Source organism: Triturus cristatus, chromosome 5_2 (genome assembly GCF_964204655.1).
Source record: "Triturus cristatus chromosome 5_2, aTriCri1.1, whole genome shotgun sequence".
In the NCBI taxonomy this organism is placed as follows: Eukaryota; Metazoa; Chordata; class Amphibia; order Caudata; family Salamandridae; genus Triturus; species Triturus cristatus.
This window is the reverse complement of record NC_140588.1, coordinates 133545181-133564429: the sequence shown is the minus strand read 5'-3', so window position 1 is coordinate 133564429 and position 19249 is coordinate 133545181. Positions and strand designations below refer to the sequence as shown.

At 49.4% G+C, this 19249-nt stretch overlaps 1 protein-coding gene and 1 pseudogene across 1 annotated transcript in view; one reads left to right on the top strand and one right to left on the bottom strand.

Annotated features, from left to right (window-relative positions):
• PHLPP1 (PH domain and leucine rich repeat protein phosphatase 1) overlaps positions 1-19249 on the top strand; it is a 520000-nt gene that overhangs the window by 419850 nt on the left and 80901 nt on the right. The gene's annotated exons all lie outside the window — the stretch shown is intronic.
• LOC146822717 (sorting nexin-25-like) lies at positions 6477-9550 on the bottom strand (annotated as a pseudogene).

Sequence of the window (19249 nt, the reverse complement as noted above, 5' to 3'; positions counted from 1 at the left end):
TCCGCCTGCAGCGTCTCAAAAGTTTTGAATCCCCCCCTCGTCCAGAGATCTCCCACCGTGCTGATTCCGATCGTGTCCCACTTCTCGAAGCCCTTCGACGTCCACAGGGAGCCCAACCTCTCAGATGCATACAGCGGAGACGCCCGGGTCAAACGGTCCTTCCACCCCATAGCTGCATTAGCCGCGTGCCAGACACGCACCATGACACGCGTCGGTCCCGTCAGACGGGAGTCGGGCGCGCCAGAGTAGAGCGCGCGATTGTAATCGCCACCGGGTAGGAGCATCTTGTCCATCTCAAATGCCGGATTCAGGGCGGGCCCGTAAAGGCCATGATTAATTGCAGCTAGTTGGGAGGCCCAGTAATACCGTTTAATGTCCGGAAGGGCGACCCCTCCATCGTACCACGGGAGCGTCAGTTTAGCCAGAGCAATACGCGGCCTCCCGTCCCAGAACAGGCGCCGCTGGAGGCCCTCCACCTCATGAAAGTAACGTGCCGGGACCAAGTCCATGGTATTCTGGAGGGCGTAGAGGAAGCGCGGCAGGGACATCATTTTAAATAAGGCCGCTCGGCCGAGCGGCGAGAGCGGCAGACGCCGCCAGCGCACCACGTCTTCCCTCAAACGCTGGAGGGGGGGCAGCAAGTTCCGCTCATAGCGGGCCTCCGGGTCAAGAGTAATATATATACCCAGGTACCGGAAACCCTGGGAGGCAATCTGGATCGGACAGTCCCGTGGCAGGACCGGAGCCTCCCCGGAAAGCACATAGACACAGGATTTCGCCCAGTTGATGACCAGGCCTGAGTTACGACCGAAGGAGCGCAAAACATCAACCAGGACGATCAATGATTTGCGCGGGGAGGCGAGATACAAAAGGATATCGTCAGCATAGAGGGACACGCGGTCCTCATGCTCGGGGGTCCAGCGGAGGCCACGGATAGAAGGGTGCCACCGCAGCCACTCCGCCAGGGGCTCCAGGGCCAGGGCGAACAGAAGAGGCGACAGGGGACAACCCTGTCGCGTGCCCCGCCCCAGCGCGAATGGGGCCGATACTCGCCCATTCACCACCACCTGCGCCAACGGGCCCGAATATAGCAATTTAACCCAGCTGACGAAACCCGGGCCGAACCCAAACTTCGCCAGCATCGCCCAAATATATGGCCATTCAAGCGTATCAAACGCCATGGTGGCGTCCAAGGACGCCAAGATGGCCGGCTCCCGCAAAAATGGGACACGCGCGAGCACCCCGTGTAAGCGCCGCAGATTGAGCGCCGTGTTGCGGTGTGGTATAAAGCCCGATTGGTCTTGGTGGACCAAATCGCCCACCACTCCAACCAACCGGTTGGCCAACACCTTGGCAAGGATTTTGGGCTCCGCGTTCAAAAGCGAAATCGGCCTATAGGATGTGACTCGTTCACGGGGCTTCCCCTCCTTGTGGATCACCACAATTGTAGCCAGACGCTGGTCCAGCGGGAGGGAGCCCTGCGAGTGGGCCGCAAGGAACATCGCGCGCAGGTGGGGCGCCAGCACATCCGGGCGTAGCTTGTATAGCTCAATGGGAATACCATTGGGGCCCATGGCCTTGCCGGATGCAACCGAGCGAATAGCCGAGGCAATTTCGTCCGAGGTGGGAGGGGCGTCCAGCGAGTCCCTATCCTCCACCGTAAGGGAGGGCAGTGCGATGTCCCGAAGCAAGGCATGGGAATCTTCCTCCGAGCAGGGAGAAACCGGGGAGTAAACTTCGCGGAAGTAATCCGCGAAGCAGGAGACAATGGCTTCCGGCTCGGTGACACACACGCCATCCACGCTCTCAATCAAAGGCACCACGCGGCTCGCTCTCTCCCTCTTATCCAACCACGCAATCAATTTGCCAGCCTTGTCACCCACATCATACAATCGCCCCTGCTGCTCTCTACTGAGGCCCCTGGCCGCCTCTGTGACGAGGGCCCGATAGGCCGCCTGCTTTAAATGCAACACATGCAACTTGGCGTCTGTTACCCCGCTCCCCAGGTCACCCTCCAGTTCTGCAATCTCGGCCTCAACCCGGGTCACCTCCTCCCGCTCGCGCCGCCGGGCATTGGAAATAAAGGAGAGGGCCTCCCCTCTAAGAACCACCTTGAAAGCCTCCCACAGGGAGATGGCAGACGGGACCGACCCCACATTCTAATCGAAATAGCGCTGCAAGGATTTGATCAGGTCGGCACGAATGGTGGGGTCGCGCAAATACCATGCATTAATCGGGGCCACCCTGCCATCCCCCCTCGGGAAGACATCGAAATGCAACAACAATGGGGAGTGGTCTGAGATACCCCGTGCCAAATGGCGCACCTCCCCCACCCTCCCTGCATGGGCCGCCGGGACAAGGATGTAATCAAGCCGCGAGAGGCTACCATGGGCCCCCGAGTGGAAAGTGTACTGTTGCAATACAGGATGCTTCAAGCGCCAGCAATCTACCAGGCCCAGCGTGTCTAAAAGGCCGGGCAGCCACGCCTGCGCCCGGGGGAGGTCCCTAGGGGGATGGCGATCCATAGACCCAGAGGCAACCGCATTAAAGTCCCCTCCAACCACCAACAGGCCACTCGGAAGGTCCAGAAGGAGGCGCCCTAGATCCGCAAATGTAGTGGCTTGTAACCCAGGCGGGACATAGACTGATATGAAGATAAACACTCTACCCTCCATGCGTCCCACCAGAACAGTGTAGCGTCCCCTCTCATCATGGCGCACCTCGTCAATCTCAAACGGGAGCGAGATCTTGACCATAATACCCACCCCCCGCGAGCCCGAAGTGAAGCCGGAGTGGGCCGCCAAACGATAACCCCGCCGATTCATTGCATGAAAGGTGTTACCTATAAGGTGCGTCTCCTGCAGGAAGACAACATCCGGTGAAATGCGTTTTAAATACTGCAGGACCACACCACGCTTAATCCTATCCCCCAGGCCGTTAACATTCCATGACAACACAGTCAAATCCCTACCCCCCATCATACGTCGAAACAATCGGTCGTCCCCCACCGAGCATCTTAAGAACAACAAGACAGTTGCGGGTTTGCCCTGCGGTGCTAACAAACAACACACCCCCCCCACCCCCCGGTCCCAACAGAACTCCCCCCTCCCTGCACCCCTGCATGAGCCCAGACAGCCCCCCCAAAGTGCAGTGTGCCTGTCGCCCCATAGCTAAGTACTAACTAGTCCCCCAGAGGAGGAGGGAAGCCCCCAGCGGACCCCACCCGACCTCCATGGGAGGGGAACATACGAAAGCAATATGTGGTAAAGGAATAACATCCCGAGCAAGGCCTATACAGTCACCCCTCAATTCTGATCCGGCGGGCCCTCCCCGCCAGCCGCGCCCCCCCCGCCCCGATCTCCAGGCAAAGTGTCTAACCAGTCCCCAGCCGCCTCGGGCCGGTCGAAGAAGTGCGTACGGCCATCCACCTCCACCCTCAGCTTAGCCGGAAAGAGCATTGAGTACTTGAGGTTTAGGTCCCTTAGGCGACGTTTAATACCAAGAAAGCTCTGTCGCTGCTTCTGGACCGCCGGAGTAAAGTCTGGGTAGAAGTGTACATCCATGTTGTCCAGCCTGACTGGTCCCTGTTGCCTGGAGGTCTGGAGGATGGCATCTCTGTCCCGAAAATTAAAAATCCGGGCAATAAGAGGCCGCGGCGGGGCACCGGTCTTAGGGCGGCCCCCGGGGACCCGGTGGGCACGCTCCACCGCAAAAAGCTTACTCAGCCCCCGGGGCTGGAGATGGGTCAGGATCAATTCTTCCACGAAGAGATCCGCCGCCTCCGCCTCTCGGCCCTCCGGCACACCAATAATACGGACATTATTCCTCCGGGCCCGACCCTCGGAATCCTCCAGTCGCCGGTCCATCAGGGCGCTCACCTGGCCAAGCCGGCGCACCTCCTTCTGGAGGGCCACCACGTCCGTCGTGAGGCTCGTTGTGGTGTGGGCCAGGGAGTCGACTCGGTCGTTTGTTTTTGACAAGTCTGCCCTCACAAGGCCCACATCCACCAGGACCGAGTCAATTTTTTGCGCCAAGGTATCGAAACGCTGGTCCACTGAGACCTTCATCTCTGCGATGGCGCCCATGACGTCCCGGAGGGTCAGATCCACTGGATGGGCAGATGCCTCCGTCGGGCCCACCGGGGGTGACCGCGATGTCTCCGGAGAACCCTTTTGGAGCGTATAGCGATCCATACTATTGGCCTGGTGCGCCGTGCCACGGCGGGTTGTCTTCATCTTCGCCCGGTCGCCATCTTGTTTGGTGGACATGCTGGCCCTTCCACCGTCGTGCCAAGATCTCCAAACAGGCCGCTATACCAATTCACGGGCTCCGGGGGGGGGCGGGGGCGACCACCGATCCGCAGGGCGACCCACAGCCGGCGGGTCAGCCGGGCACTTGGACAAGACCACACCACCGCACCCCGCTCCGCAGCCCGACCCCGCTTGAAGCAAGGAGGGCGCAAAAGCGAAAGTGAAAGTGCGGGGTACGCGAGTCGCCCAGCCCCGCTCGCCGCTGTTGTTCACTTTGTCCCCGGATCGCCCCACCACTCCAATCCGGGGGGCCGGCGAGGAGAAGGCCGCAACCTTCGATCGACGCTCCCACCGGTGTTCGGGGTCCGATTCGAGCCCAAAAAACGGGTGGCGCCTCCGCTCGGGTTCCCAAACACAGTCCCCTCAACAAGGACAGGATATCGCCAGGATTAATTCAGGAGGTCGCGGAGGTCCTCGGGAGCCTCGCACCTACGCGGCCATCTTGGTTGCGCGCTAGGCTCCTCCCCCGCTTATTTTATTTTTAATACCTTAAAAAGCACAAACCTCTAACCCCAGAGGCGCAGGAGTGCTATACTCAAGCAATACAACAGGAGAAACGTTTTTAGTAGTAAAGAAAAAAACAGCAAAGGCAACATTTCCTAAAAGAGAATTAAAACTAGCTCTATAAGAATGACCATAAAAATGCTAGACTTTAGAGGAAAGAAATAACACATTGTGAATAGGATATGCTGGTTTAAAGCATGTTTTCAGCTATTTATGAAACAACAACAGAAATGGGGCTAGCCAATTTCTTTAAGGTGTAGGGTTTCAATGGCGTAGGTTTGCACATGAAAAAGGATTGGCCTATATGTAGTATCTAGATTATTAGCGTCTTTGGACTCCTCATAGACATTTAGCTAGTTGACCAGATTCTTAGTAGTCCCACTGCTCGCCAGTACTTTAAAAGTGATGCACCAGATTTGAAATGAAAAATGACAAGGTACCCAAAAAGAAAATTGAATAATGTGACCAAAAATACTTCTCCCAGAAATCAAACAAGCTGTAGAATTAGCAGCAGAATTACGAAGAAGCTGATATAAGGCAGGAAGAAGAGAAAGAAAGTCATTGAAACTGCACATCCTAAAGGTTTGAACCACAAAAGTTCTGAAACGTAAAGAAACTATTTATTTCTCCCCAAAAGATGCAAATGGAAAGGACACACGCAATCACTAGTAAATTGAGTGATGAATTTCTGTCTTTTTAATGGTGCCGGTTGGTGAATCCTCCTGAGTCGGAGCATGGGTAATTCACTTGATGCGCTGTCCCCAATATATGGGGGGAGACTCCAATTTGCACTCAATTGTCCTTTTTTCTGTTGTTTTTTTGTTTGTTTGACTCTTTAATATAAAATTCAGGGTGGAGCAGGAGTCATTCACAAGAAAGGCTGTTATACAAAGTGGTGTGCTATGCCCTGAGAAGAGTGCAATTCAGAACTCTGCGATTCAAATTCATCCATGGGCTGCTATTTACAATAACTGATTCTTTTTAATGGGCGTGTACCCATATATGTGTGAGCTACACACACACACTATCGTGTACAGAGAGTAAATCGGTTTAATATGCATCAATAATGGAGGTGTCACAGAGGCACCAAGAAAGATAAGAAATATACCCTCATTATCAAGTAATGCAATCCATTTGTGTTTGTTATTTATTGCTTACAAATGCTCTTCAGACTATGGGGAGATCTCTGGTCAAAATAAAACCAATCACCAGTAAATCCAGTGAAATGTCTCACAAGAAAATGACATTAAGTATTGCACAACATTGTCCTTCAATAATACACAGAAACGGATAAAGGAATATTTGGGGTCCTCTGTGAGGAAAATAACTGTACAACATTCATATGTTTTATCGATCTGCAACAAAAACCTCGGATTTCATAGACGTTTAAAATATTTTCTACACTCTTGACAACTCATATTAACATCTGAATTTCAACCAACGTTATGAACAAAAAAAGTGTGTTCAAATAACATTTAAAAATAGTTTCTTCATCTCTACATGCAGGTATGACAGCGAGTCTTTTCAAGTTTGAATACTTCACATAAAACGAAGGAAAATGTACCAAAAAATTACAAATCAGAAGTCTTCAATCAGCCCTCTATGTAAAAGAGGAAATAAGGTTCCATGTCTAGTTGTACACATAGACATAAAGGGAGTGTGTCATGTTGTGTGTTCTAAAACCTGGGCAGCCTTAAACTGCTCTAAGTGGCCGCGAAGCTCTGGGCACAGTTCTATCCGCACAAGTTCCATCAGCACATAAAGAAGATGCTTATTGGCTCTATTTTCTTGCAATGCATTAAAGATTTTGATTATACCATACCGGGCATTCTGTTGTCCAACAAGATTCTGCAGAACATCTGGAATGTTTTCAAGTCATTTTTGTTGTGCTTTGTTTTGTATCTTGATACTGCATTTCTGTTCTGGATGCTTTTGAGGGTGCTAATTTGCCATTAGGCCAGAAAACGTCACGAAACACATTAATGTAGTAAACAGCCATCTATCTGCTCACTGAAGATCCAATGAACGGTATTGCGTATTTGTTTGTTGATAGTTCTTCCAAAGGTGATTTGCACCAATGCAATAAGAGTTTTCCGGACCCATTTAAACATTCCATGCAGTTCAAAAATTTCTCCAATCAGCATGAAACATGGTTCAGCAAGAGCATCTCGTTTTCCGTCCACATCGTCCCCAAAGTCTGAGAGGTCAAGATCTTCTTCGGTATCTTCTTCCTGATGTGAGAAGAAGTCACCGGGATGCTTTTCCAAAAGCGACGTGATCAAGAAAGAAGACTTCTTTCTCTGCACATGAATGACCTTTAGATATTCTGGGGATGGACTCAAAAAAGCATAAAGCACTTCACTCTGACAGAGTCTCTCGTCAGAAAGCAATTTCTGTAAAAAGGTATTTAACTGATTCTTCGACTTCTCCATGAATTTGTGATCTATAGATTTAAAGGGCAGTTTACTGAGAGAAGGCAATTGAACTTTCTTTAAGGATGAAAAGCACTCATTGAGTTTTCTGTGCAAATTCTGAAATTCACTGAGTTTCCGAGTAACGTCCAGCTCTTCCTCTCAACCTCCAAACTCTCCTGTGAGCTCACCACCTCCAAATATTGTGGCATTTGCTCACTATTCTCTTCCACAATCTCAAATTTATTAATGAGAGCTCTCCAAGAACCAAGATTTTCACACCACCAATCTGTTCTTGAAATATGCAACTTAAGGTCACTTTGTTCTTGCTCCAATGACAATATTTCTTCCTCCAACGGGAAAACCATCTTTTTATCAGGTTTCGGGGCATTGACAACTGAGCTGAGGGCTTTTCTTTAATAATCAAGTTTGTCATTCAGTTGGTTCAGCTTGTTTGCAGCATCACTGGCCTGTTCGTTGATCCCACCACTGACTTCATCCAGAATTTCTTCTCTTCTTTCACTTATCTGGATCACTTCATCTCTCTCATCAACGTCATCAAACATCGACGTTGAAGTGCTTCGGTCTTCCTCCTGCTTGATCAGTCTCATACTGATCACTGACAATAAAGGATGGGTAGTAGCGATCCTTAAGAGTTTTGTAAACATCACTCTGAATTTTATTGAATACATCTATGACTTTATTGCCGACAAGACTTTGCTGAATTTCTTTGTAGAGAGATTTTTCCACGGAATTTCTCGACGTTCCACAAAGTAGTTATGGTAGATTTCTCCAACTAGTTGAGGTATTTCATTCTTGTTAGCAGTCTGCAGATAATCCACAGCCTCCCAAAAGCAAATTAAAGCCCTCTTATCCATCCTTTCAATGTAAGTTTGAAAGTGTTCCCTGAATGATGGATTGGTCACGATATCTTCAAACTGCAGAATCTTTTGGTTTTGGGAACAATCACTCTTGTCTGCATTACCCTCTTCCTGTTGGTCATAAGTAGGACCCCCTAGAAGTCTTCTCCTTTTCTCACACTGCTTTTTTGCCACCGTAAGCTGGTTAATATACCTTTTCATGTTTCTTGCCCTCAGGAGGTCAGCTTTCTTCATCTGGGGAAAGGTACCAATTGTAGTTGCTTGTATTATCTCCGCACCAATCTGATACCTGAGCTGTTTGAGGAATTCAATGTCAGAGCTGCTCTTAATGAGCTTGATAAACTCCTCATACGAAGACTCGTATGTGTAGGCCTTCTTGTGATGCTCATTCACCTATTCTCTGTACTCCAACTGGGCGAGCAGCATTTGATTGGCTTCCGCACTTTTGTTGCAAGAATTTATGACAGCACTATGCGCAGGCTGCGGGACTGTGCATCCCTTGAAGGCAGTAGACAGAGCACCAAAACGTGGGAGCAGGTCTGCAGAAACTGGATATCCTCATCTGCGTTTTTAAACCTGGATGAAGTGGAAACGGTCTTGGCAGTTCTTCTAGTCTGACATTGGCTGCTCTGTTCTGAGGTCACAGAAATGTGTCAGTAAAGCTTTCACCGCATCATTGCAGACGACTTTGACAACGTCAATGTGAATCAGCCTCTGTTGCAGCTGTCTGGCCATCTCCCAGAAATCATCAGCAAGCAGATGATATAGCCGTCCTTCATCTCTGCTGAGCTGTCCATAACAGGAGAGGATGTAATCTCTGTAGCAGTAGTTGAACACTTCCTTGAGAGTTTTATCCAAAGTGTGAGAAATTACCACTCTTCTTGAATGACTTGGCTCATACGAGTTTGTGCACAGGTGGCTCGATCAACTAGTGTCCTGCTGTCCACCACTCTTAAGTAATCTGGGGAAAAACTCTGGAGGCTTCCCACTAGTGGCACGTAGTTAGTCTTGTATACCACTGCAAGCTTTGCGGACCGCAGAGAGGCGAGCGCTATCCCGGCATGGTCTGCTTCTTGGCAGACTGAAAGTTTGGTGTCCGGATGGGGCGTCCCCGGCTTAGCAGTGTCCACAGGCTCCCGAGCAGGAAGGTGACCAAGGCCCAGGCCAGGTACAGGCTAAGCCAGAGCAACGGCATTGCCAAGCTCAGCTCACCGGCAGCCGGACCACCTCCCAGGGGTAGCAGGGACAGGCAGAGAAGGGCCTCCCTGGTGCACAGGATGAGGTGGGAGGAGCAGGGCACCGCGCGAGCTGCAAACGGGCTGAGAGCAGCCTGGGCCAACGGTGCCGGGGATGGGGAGCGAGGCGGCGGCGGCGGCGGCGGCGGCGGCTGCTGCTGCTGCGGCGAGTCACTTGTGTCCCTGCTGCTGTCGCCAGTAGGGTACATGCTGCTCCTTCGGCCCTAGGAGAGAAACACATCTCCCGCCCTTGGGGGCCGCACAGGGAGGGATGGAGGGAGCGCAGCCTGGCCAGAGAGCGGCTGGAGCCTGCCAGAGGTGCGGGTAGGAATCTGTCCACAGCACAGTCTGTGTACGCTCAGCTGTCTTACAGGCGACCACCCCTACCCAGGCAGGCCCCACTATCTCAATTGTCCTTTTTAAATAGTTATTCAAACATTACGACGTTTTGTTCTCGAATTCTTTTTTATTTGTTTTGTTTTGTTTTTTTCTAAAAAAAAATTCTTCCATTTAGTAACATCCATTCTGAATGATCAAACTCATATATTCAAAACGTAAATACGCCCAATGCATTTCGGGCATTACCCTTCATCATGGGCTTTCTCCTGAAAACATAGAAGAAACTAGAGCTTAGTCCAAATTGGTACATAAATTTGGTTCCTGTAATTAATAAACCTGTCCATGACACAAATGATTCTTTGTATCCGCAGTTAAACAAAGTCTTTTGCTAAAACGTGAGTGTTAACCGGGAAAAACAGAGTGCCATCATGCCGAAAGCTATAAAAATTCACTCGTGCCCGTGTTCTGAAAAGCTCATACAGAAGTGCAATTTGATGACTTGCGTGATCTTTATAGCGTTGTTAGGGTGTTACGAAAACCTTATGTTGAAGGTTTAATAAAAACACTGTAACTCCATAGTGCCCGTCCTCATCATACTCTTGCGTTGTTAAGGTGTTACGAAAACCTTGTGCTGAAGATTTAATAAAAACAATGAAACTTCAAAGTGCCCGTGCTCGTCAAACTCATGCTGTTGAATTGTGGCATTTTGTAAATGCGATTACGGGAAAAAAACTGACAAACTGTGGAGTAGGGTTGTATTCAACACAGCAGGTGTCCCAGTGGTTACAGAAGGATCATAAAAAGAATAGGTCGAAAGATTTACCCGTTGGGCACCAAGCATTTGTTGATTGGCTAGCTTCTGCGATTTCTTATGGACGGAAGATTAGATACTTGTAAGAGACTGTTTTCTACTTAAGGGATTAATATTGTTTTTTTTTTTTTTTTTTTTTTTTAATTTTAGGTAAACACAAAAAACCACAACAAACCCCAGCAAGGCAAGAACATTGAAAGCCCATGGCGAAAGCCCCCAGGGGAGGCCGGACCCCACTCATCTACTAGTTACAAGACGGTGTACGGATGGATTAATATTGTTATTTCTGGATCAAAACACCTACACCCTTCTGTGAGATCCCAAATGTCCCTTTCCAAATGAAGTTTTACAAATAAATAAAGAAATTACGCCGATCGAGAGGCAATATGTCTTTAGTTTGAAAACTAGCAGAAGTAAAAAGCAAGTATAAAAAGCCCTTCTTAATGAACGGAAAATGGTAATTTCATGCTGCCATTATCTTCAGTACAGTCTGCTGTAACCGTACATTGCCAGTTCATTTTTTATTCTCTTTAAGTGAATGTTCGCACAAAAAAAGGGCTCTGCTCTTCATCCGTTTCTTATAAAGTGTGTTTTAGTAGGTCATTTTCTTTGTAGCTTCACCTGATATTTTTGCCTTTATCAAGGACTTCGCCTTGACCCTTTCCCGCTCACTTGTCAAAGAAGCCCTGGGAGGTTTTACTTTGACAGGAATTCCTTTAGTGCTGAAAGCCTGTTTGATGGCGGTCATTGCCTTGAAGTGCTTTTCTTTTTTGAAGAATGTATTTTGCCTTGGTAGTTGGTTCCTTGTTAGCGGAAGACTTGTGCAATCATTGCTGGGCCTACATGGATGTATTGCTGGCGCTTCCTGCCTCAGAATTGGGTTCGGCCAGCAGAATGATCAGAGCGGGACCTTCCCTTTGTTCTTCCTACTCTGCCCTTGATAGCTATGGTGGTACATAAATGACCTTGATTCTAGCACACAAAGTTGTAGATCGGTCTCCTATGAAGCAATCATGTTCTGGTTCTGCAATCATAAGGACATTCTGCTATTGGTTTCATGGCATATTTTTACTGAGCGTGGCTGTTTTTCTAAATTATGTAGGGCTGTCATTTCCAGGGCAACAAATGGTGGCATGGAAGACCAATTTAGGTTGCCTTCTCTAATGACTGATTTAATTCTAATTGGGCCTCTAATGGATTCCGTTGAAAACTGTACTCTAGGTATAGAAAACAAGATGCAGACCTATTCAGTGTTTTTGAAAAGAACAACAAACTCCACAGCTCTTATAACCAGCATTGCATCTTTTGCTTACCCACATCTATATCAGGTGCATAGCACAGCATCCTCCCATATTAGACAGGTTGCCGTGTAGTTGTGAGCTGTCCAGCCAAATCTAATTACTTTTGTTCAGATTGTTAGAAGACCTAAGTTTAGTTCTTTGTTTCAGATGGTCATTGGACATGCCTTATGTGCTGAGTAATTGACATATCTGAAAGAGACACGTTAGTGATAGATTCCTTACCTTAGAATATTCCACATGCGTCAGTCTGGATCCGTAATGTTTTCTGCTTAGTAGTACCCCTGCGCGCCAGTAGGTGGCACCGTGCAGCTCCGTGCCCGTCACTGGCGTCGTTCGCGCTGGGATGACGTCACGGAGGCTACTTAGACGCCACCCATGCACGCTGACGTCGGTTCTTTCTTTTTCCGCGCCGAAAGTGCAGATCCAGATTGAGCATGTACCTCGGTAATTTTTTGACCATTTTTTGAGACTTTTTTGTCTCCTTCTCTTGTCTCCTGGTGCACGTAGGGATGCCCGGCTTTAAGTCCTGCGGGTCGTGCCACCGTAATATGTCGGTGGCGGACCCCCATGATGTCTGCCTCTACTGCCTGGAGAACGACCACAACTCCTAGGATTGTCGGGACTGCCGTGCCATGGCCCTGAAGGCATTGCGGGAGCGGCACCGGAAGTTGCTGGAGGTCCGGCACTCCTCTCACCGCCGCTCCGGGTCTAGCGGCCGTTCGCGGGACCGCAGCCGTCGCTCCTCGGACTCGAAGTCTTCACCTTCAGATTCTGGTAAGCGACGCCATAAGAAGAAGTCGAAGAAGCGTGTTCGCTCTCCAACGTCCCCCCGTCGCTCCCCGGAGGTGGACGTGGGGGACAGGGGCTCTGCCCCTGCGGCTCCTCGGGAGCCTGGGAGTCCCGCGGCCTACACGCTATACCCGGGTCCGTCGGCGATTAACGAACAGCGGCAAGAGATTCTTGCTGCCTTGGACTGCCTGTTTAGGCCTCGGGCTCCCGCCGGCGCACCGGCGGGCCCCACGGTACCGTGTCCAGATCCTGTTGACCCGGCAGCACCGCCTCCTGCACCAGTCCCGGAGCCACTGGATCCAGCGTCCACGGCTCCGACCCCGGCGCCACACGGTGCAATGCCGCTGGCTCCGGCCCTGCCCTTGGCTCCGGCCCCAGCGCCGCCACAGGTGCCGCACTGGGTGCCGTTTATCCCGGCCATGCCCCCGTTTTCGGACCATTTCCACCCCCGCTGCTTCCGCCTCGAAACCTTCCTAATCCGAGCTTCAACGGGCACCCCACGCCAGTGGCTGGCAGGGTTTACCTCCACCTCCACCACTGGCACGAGATTACGTCAGACAAGTGGGTGCTGCAGATAATCTGCCAAGGTTACTCGCTCCCCTTTCTGTCCTCCCCTCCAGCCATCCCACCTCGGTACCACCGCATGTCGGGGGATCACTTGGCTCTTCCCCGTCAGGAAGTCACGGCCCTCCTGGCCAAGGGGGCCATCGAGTACGTTACAGAGGATTCTTCTGCTGTTCCAATGTGAATTTAAACATTGTTTTCCTTGCAGGATCTGATGCCACATTGTTTTATTCTTTCAGGAGCCAATGATGGCATCCTCAGAATTTCATTTACTTTTTTTAATGAATTTCTATTTTTGACCTGCTTTTTGAACTGCTGTGCTTGAAGTACAGTAGCGGTGTAAATTAGTTATTTTCAAACATAAGCTGCTTGGAACTCTTATCGTGAAAACGAGTCATCGGTACCTCGGGTTAAAATTGCATTGTGGCTTTTTCTAGTGTAAGTGCTTGCTTCATTATATCAACATAGCTAGTTTACTCTACATCGGTTTTCTTTCATTGCCTGTCTTCATTTTGTCTTTTATTTTGCTATAGTAAATATTCATGTTATCCTTGTCAAGCATGCAGCAAAGGCACCTCTTTGGCATTGTAGGAGGCAGATGACTGCTTGTCCACTGGTGCCGCCATCATTTGCCTTGCTTTTGTGTGTCAATACAAAAAAAATCAAAAAAGAGCTTGTAGAGGAACTGCATCTGGCATGAGGCCCCTCAATGTGATGGGTTGTAAGTGAAAGATGGACACATGTGGAAACCGAGTATGGAACATTACTCTTTTGAGTTTGGAGTGAAGTAACAGGATTCTGAGAAGGTTGGTTATAGCAGCTGAGAAAGAAGTCTGTCAAGCTCCTTGCTGCTCGATTTGCGACGCTCTGACGGTCTCGATCTCAGTCTTGAGGAAGGTCCCAGGATCGTTCAGAGCTTCTTCACATGCAAGTTGTTACAGTCAAAGTTCTTCGGGTGTTCTTGTAAATCCCATAAATAGAAGATGAGCAAGAAGTCAGAGGTCTTTGACTTTACCCAGTCCGTCAAAGTCATCCGACAGGACGAGGTAATGTTGGTGTGGGAGGCCTGGATCTGAGGTTGAACCTACGTCTGAGACGTCTCCGCTCCTTCCCGAATTTCCAGGAGCTGGAGCAACCCCTGCCCAACTTCGGAAATTTTATGAGGCCATACTTCTCATATTTGGGCAGCCCATCTCTGCTGGAGTACCTCCTTTCCCCAGGCCCCTTGGATGGGATCTGTCCCTGCACCGTTCGAGCCACCTCGACTTTCTCTGGTTCCACTGCCGACGTCCTGGCGCAGCCCACATACTCATTCCTGACACAGAGCTGGATGGGCATTGTCCGAGGCAGACTCCAGCACCAGTTGAAGGCAGACACCCAGGCTGGAGCCTGTGCCCTAACCTTTGAGCTACGACTTGGGGATGATTGGGAGGGGGCCATTGGACCCTGATGAATACCATCCCCTAGATGTCACCAAGGACACCTGGTGTGAGGATCTGGTAGATGCCAGTGGACAGGACTCCTCCCAAGATACTGACTTGATTTCTCCTACAGTGGATGCGGAGAAAGAAGCCTCATTTGCTATGTAGGTGAGGAATGCAGCTGAGGTTCTGGACCTTCAGCTACCCACTGTGGCTGTCAAGACGAATGTCTTTACTGAGGTACTTCAATTGGAAGTCACCATATCTGAACCACTTCGAAGACTTATCCAAGCCCTCCATAGTAGCGCCTGTAATAGGTTTATTGGCGGCCGCCAATGCCCCTCCCCAGGGTACACCGGTTTCCTCACAACACACCCTGCCTGGAGAGCTTGGTGGTCCAATCCTCCACTTCCAAGTTAAACCTTGGCACATTTCGTTCCACTACCCCGGGCAGGGAATTCAAGACACTGAATACTATTTTCTCTTCCACCAGCCTGACACTGCTGTAGGTGAGCACCTCTGGCCTTTTGGGCTGATACTCTCACTTACTTTTGGACTCGGTTGCGCAGGTGCTGCCAATGGTCTGAGTAGGTCTGAGCCATACTCTCTCGGAGAGATGCATTGAAGTCCGCTATACATTGTGGGCTGGATATGACCAACTCGCTAGGCAGAGCAGTTTAATTGTCGTTGGGCCTTATGGCGCCGCAACTGGCTTTTTTGGGGATGTCCAGGCCTCACTCATGGACATGCCCTTTGATGGCTTCCATCTCTTCGGAAACTAGGCAGATTCAGTGCTGGAGCCCTTCAAGGGCAGCAGGGCTATGGCCAGGTCCTTGGGCCTTCTCATGGCTCCTCGCCAACCACTGTCCACTCTTTTAGTGGCCACAGAAAGGGTTTCCAGCTATGTCGCCAACTGCCCAGCCTCCATGGCCAACAGACTTCCCAGTCTTTGTGTGGAAATGGAAGCGTTAGCCACAGACCTTATGGTTCAGGTAGCCATAGGTCAGTCCAGTCCTCCACCACCCACCTGGCACCCACAGCCTCAAAGCCCCTTTACTTTTGCCTCCAACCATCATGGGCACCCAGTGGAAGGTAGGATACGCCATCATCTGCACCACTGAAGGTCTATGACATCCGACCGCTGGATGCTCCAGACTCCCCCTTTTGACTAACTCTTCACCCATGCCACCTAGTTGTGACAGGCTGACAGCGGACCACATCTCTTTACTCTTTTCCAGCGGTGATTTGCCTTGCTCACCTTTGTCCTTACCAGAGCCCCTCGGGTGTTCACCAAGAGGATGGAAGTGGTCACAATTCATCTGCAGCGATCAGGGGTTTCAGTCTTTCCCCATCTCAACGACTGACTGTTGAAGACGGACTTGCCCCAGCCAGTCGTCACACACCTCCAGTCCTCACTCAATCTCCTGTACTATATAGCCTAAGGGTTCACTACCAAATTGCTCAAGTCACACCTGATCCCTTCTCAGATACTCCCCTTTCACCTGAGCTATTCTGGACACTGCATTTTCGAGCTTATTCTCACCGGCGGCGGTATTCATTAAGTCAAAATGTATATTCATGGTACACAAAGAAATCAAATTGCATCCTAAATGTACTCCAATTCATTCACAATTCAATTAAATATATATCCTCAAACAGACACACAAGGACCAAAAATAGCTCCAATAGTGACTGTTTAATTTCACAGTTATTATAACAGATCACTGTAAATAATGCTTCAAAACAGAAGAAAGGGTTGCTCCAAGGGGAGTGTGAATAAAAAGAGTGCTCGTGGCGGTCCACATTAATTCAGCGGTGAAATGAATAGATTGGAAGTTTGCAGTGTTGATCAAATCAAACACCAGGGAATGAATCACCCTGGGCATCTAATTGAGCATTCAAGGTGCAGTCCGGGGGCTGTAATCCTGACTTCACCTCATCATAGGTTGCTATTTCCCCCCCCCCCCCATCCTGAGGAAGACCTGCCTGCAGAGGATATAAACTACCCTCCATGCGGCAGGATCGAATCTTCGACACTCTTCACCAGAGTGCCTGTACCTAACTTCACCTTAACCCTGTCTCATCACAGATGAATAAACTCTGTGCGCCACCAGGAAACCGCAAACACTTGTAAATCCAAGAGAGACAGCCAAATTGTAAAAACTGCTGTTTGTGTAAACCACGACCAGTTTACTAAGTGAAATTTATTGTTTAAATTTATCCTTTTCGATATCCCTCCCTTTACATCTGTTCTAGTTCACGAGCACTCTTTTTCTTCACACTACCCTTGGAACAACCCTTTCTTCTGTTTTGACTCATTATTTACAGTGATCTGTTATAATAACTGTGAAATTAAACGGTCACTATTGGAGCTATTTTTGGTGCTTGTGTGTCTGTTTGAGGATATATATTTAATTGAATTGTGAATGAATTGAAATACATTTAGGATGCAATTTGATCTCTATGTGTACCATGCATAAAAGACAGAGGCCTTCGTCCTATTTCAGATCTTCTGCCACTCAAATTCTTCCTGCAGAAGGAAAACTCAAGATGCTCAGGCTGGCCCAGATTCTATTTGCTGTGTATCCAGGAGACAGGGCAGTAGCGTTGAACCTTCAGGTCACCTATTTTCTTGTTCTTGTCCTTTAGGCCCACAGGTGCTACTTTTGGTTCAAGGTGCACCAAGAGCCGTTTACTGTGCTATTCTTAAGCCTCGCCAGTGCCCCTTAGGTGTTCACGAAAGTAATGGATGTGGTCACAGCATGCCTTCTGAGGTCAAGCATACCAGTCTTCCTCTTGGCATGATGGCTGGCTGTTAATCCAGGCTAGCCAGTCAGCCACCTCCTAGAGAACGACAAACCATCTGACATCACTGGTGTTCACTATCAACGTGCGGTAGTCACACCAGACTCCTTCACAGAGGCTCCTGTTCATCTTAGCCATTCTGTGTATAGTGCATTTTCAGGCAGTCCCTCAACAAGAAGTCTGGGCATCCAGTCTGATACTGATGATTCAGCCTCTATCCTGGTTCTCAGAGTGAGTGGCTCTGAGGCTTCTTGGCCTATTGCCTTCCTGCATCCTTCTAGTTGACCGAGCCAGATGGCGAATGTGATCCTTGCAGTGGAATCTGACATCCCATGTGCCCAACATTAAGGGAATATGTCAGATTCCATCCAGGTGTCAGAGGCGACACAAAAGATCTGCAGTGGTAATTGCTTGACCGCAATTGGATCAGCGGCAATCCGTCTCCCTCCCACAGCCCGAACTGATGGTGGTGAAAGACAGGTCACTTCTGGGTTGGCAAGTTAATTTGGGAGAGGTGTAGCTCAAAAGACTCTGGTCTCTGGCGGGAACCCAACTCCACATTAACCTGTTGGAGGTACGGGTTATCAAATGGAGGCTGGTACGCATTCTCATGAACCACACCACCGCTAGTGGTATTGCAGCCAGGTGGGGTCCTGGGCCCTGTGCCAAGAGGCCCTGCACCTCGAACTTGATGGTGCATCAGGCATTTCCCTGGTTATGCACAACTGGTGAGATCCTTAACCGCCAGAGTGAATCAACATGCCTAGCAGATAATAAATGGCAGTAGGACTTCTTCCAGCATTGGGGAGAACCTTGGCTTGAACATTTTTCCACCGCCAAGAGCGTGCAGCGTGAGCACCTTTTTGAGCCAAAGTTCACAAAAGAATCTCTTTGAGAGATGCATTCCACCTGACTGGAGCATGGGACTTCTGTATGCCTTTCCACCTCTGCCTGCAGTTCTGAAGACCACCAGGAATGAGCGGGCTAGATTAATCGTAGGTATTCCAGATTGAGCCAGTAGAGTGTGGTAATGTTTGGGCATGAGCTTTTGTCCTCTGATCAGACTTGTGCTTCAGAAGAATCTTCTGTCACAACAGCAGGGCAAGTTTTTACATCTGGGTGTGCGCAATCTGCACTTACATGCATGTAGATTGTGCAAAATCAGTTGACATTCAATCTCTCAAAGTAGTAAATGTCATCCTGAAACTGCTGAATTTGTTTTTCTCATTTAGGCCCAGCAAGGACTTGCAGTGGGCATTGTTAAAGGTTATCTGTTGGCCTTCTGAGCCTTTATGTATTTACTGGACCTGCCATCCTTGTTTAAATTTCCTGTTATGATGAGATTTCTTAAAAGCTTAACTCATGTTTCCCCTGAGCCCATTTGTGACACCACAGTGGGATCTTAATTCGGTCCTCGTTTTTTTCAAGTGCACCCCCTTTGAGCTGATACACAGCTGCCCATTACATCTTCTGACCCTGAAGGCTCTTTTTCTCAACCTAATAACTTCAGCTCGTCACAAGAGTAAACTCTAGGCTGTCATTCCAGCCATCCTACACCACCTTTTCCAGACAAACTAGTGCTCAAGTCTAGAGCGTTTTTTTTGTCTTTTCTGAAGGTTGTGATTCCTTTTCATATTGGACAGTCCGTCACTCGTCCAGTGTGTTTTTGTTCCGCCTCACCCCTCGAAAGAAGAGGAGAGAATCCATAGTTGGCCCACAAAAGTGTAATGCGTTTTTACATCGATCAAATCAAAGACCATCGGGTGGACGATCAGCTTGCTGTGGGGGTCTCAGGAGCACACAAAGGCAAAGCTGTGAAGAAAAGGAATTTATCAAGATGGATGGTTCTCTGTCTTTGATAAAGACAACTAGCTGCAA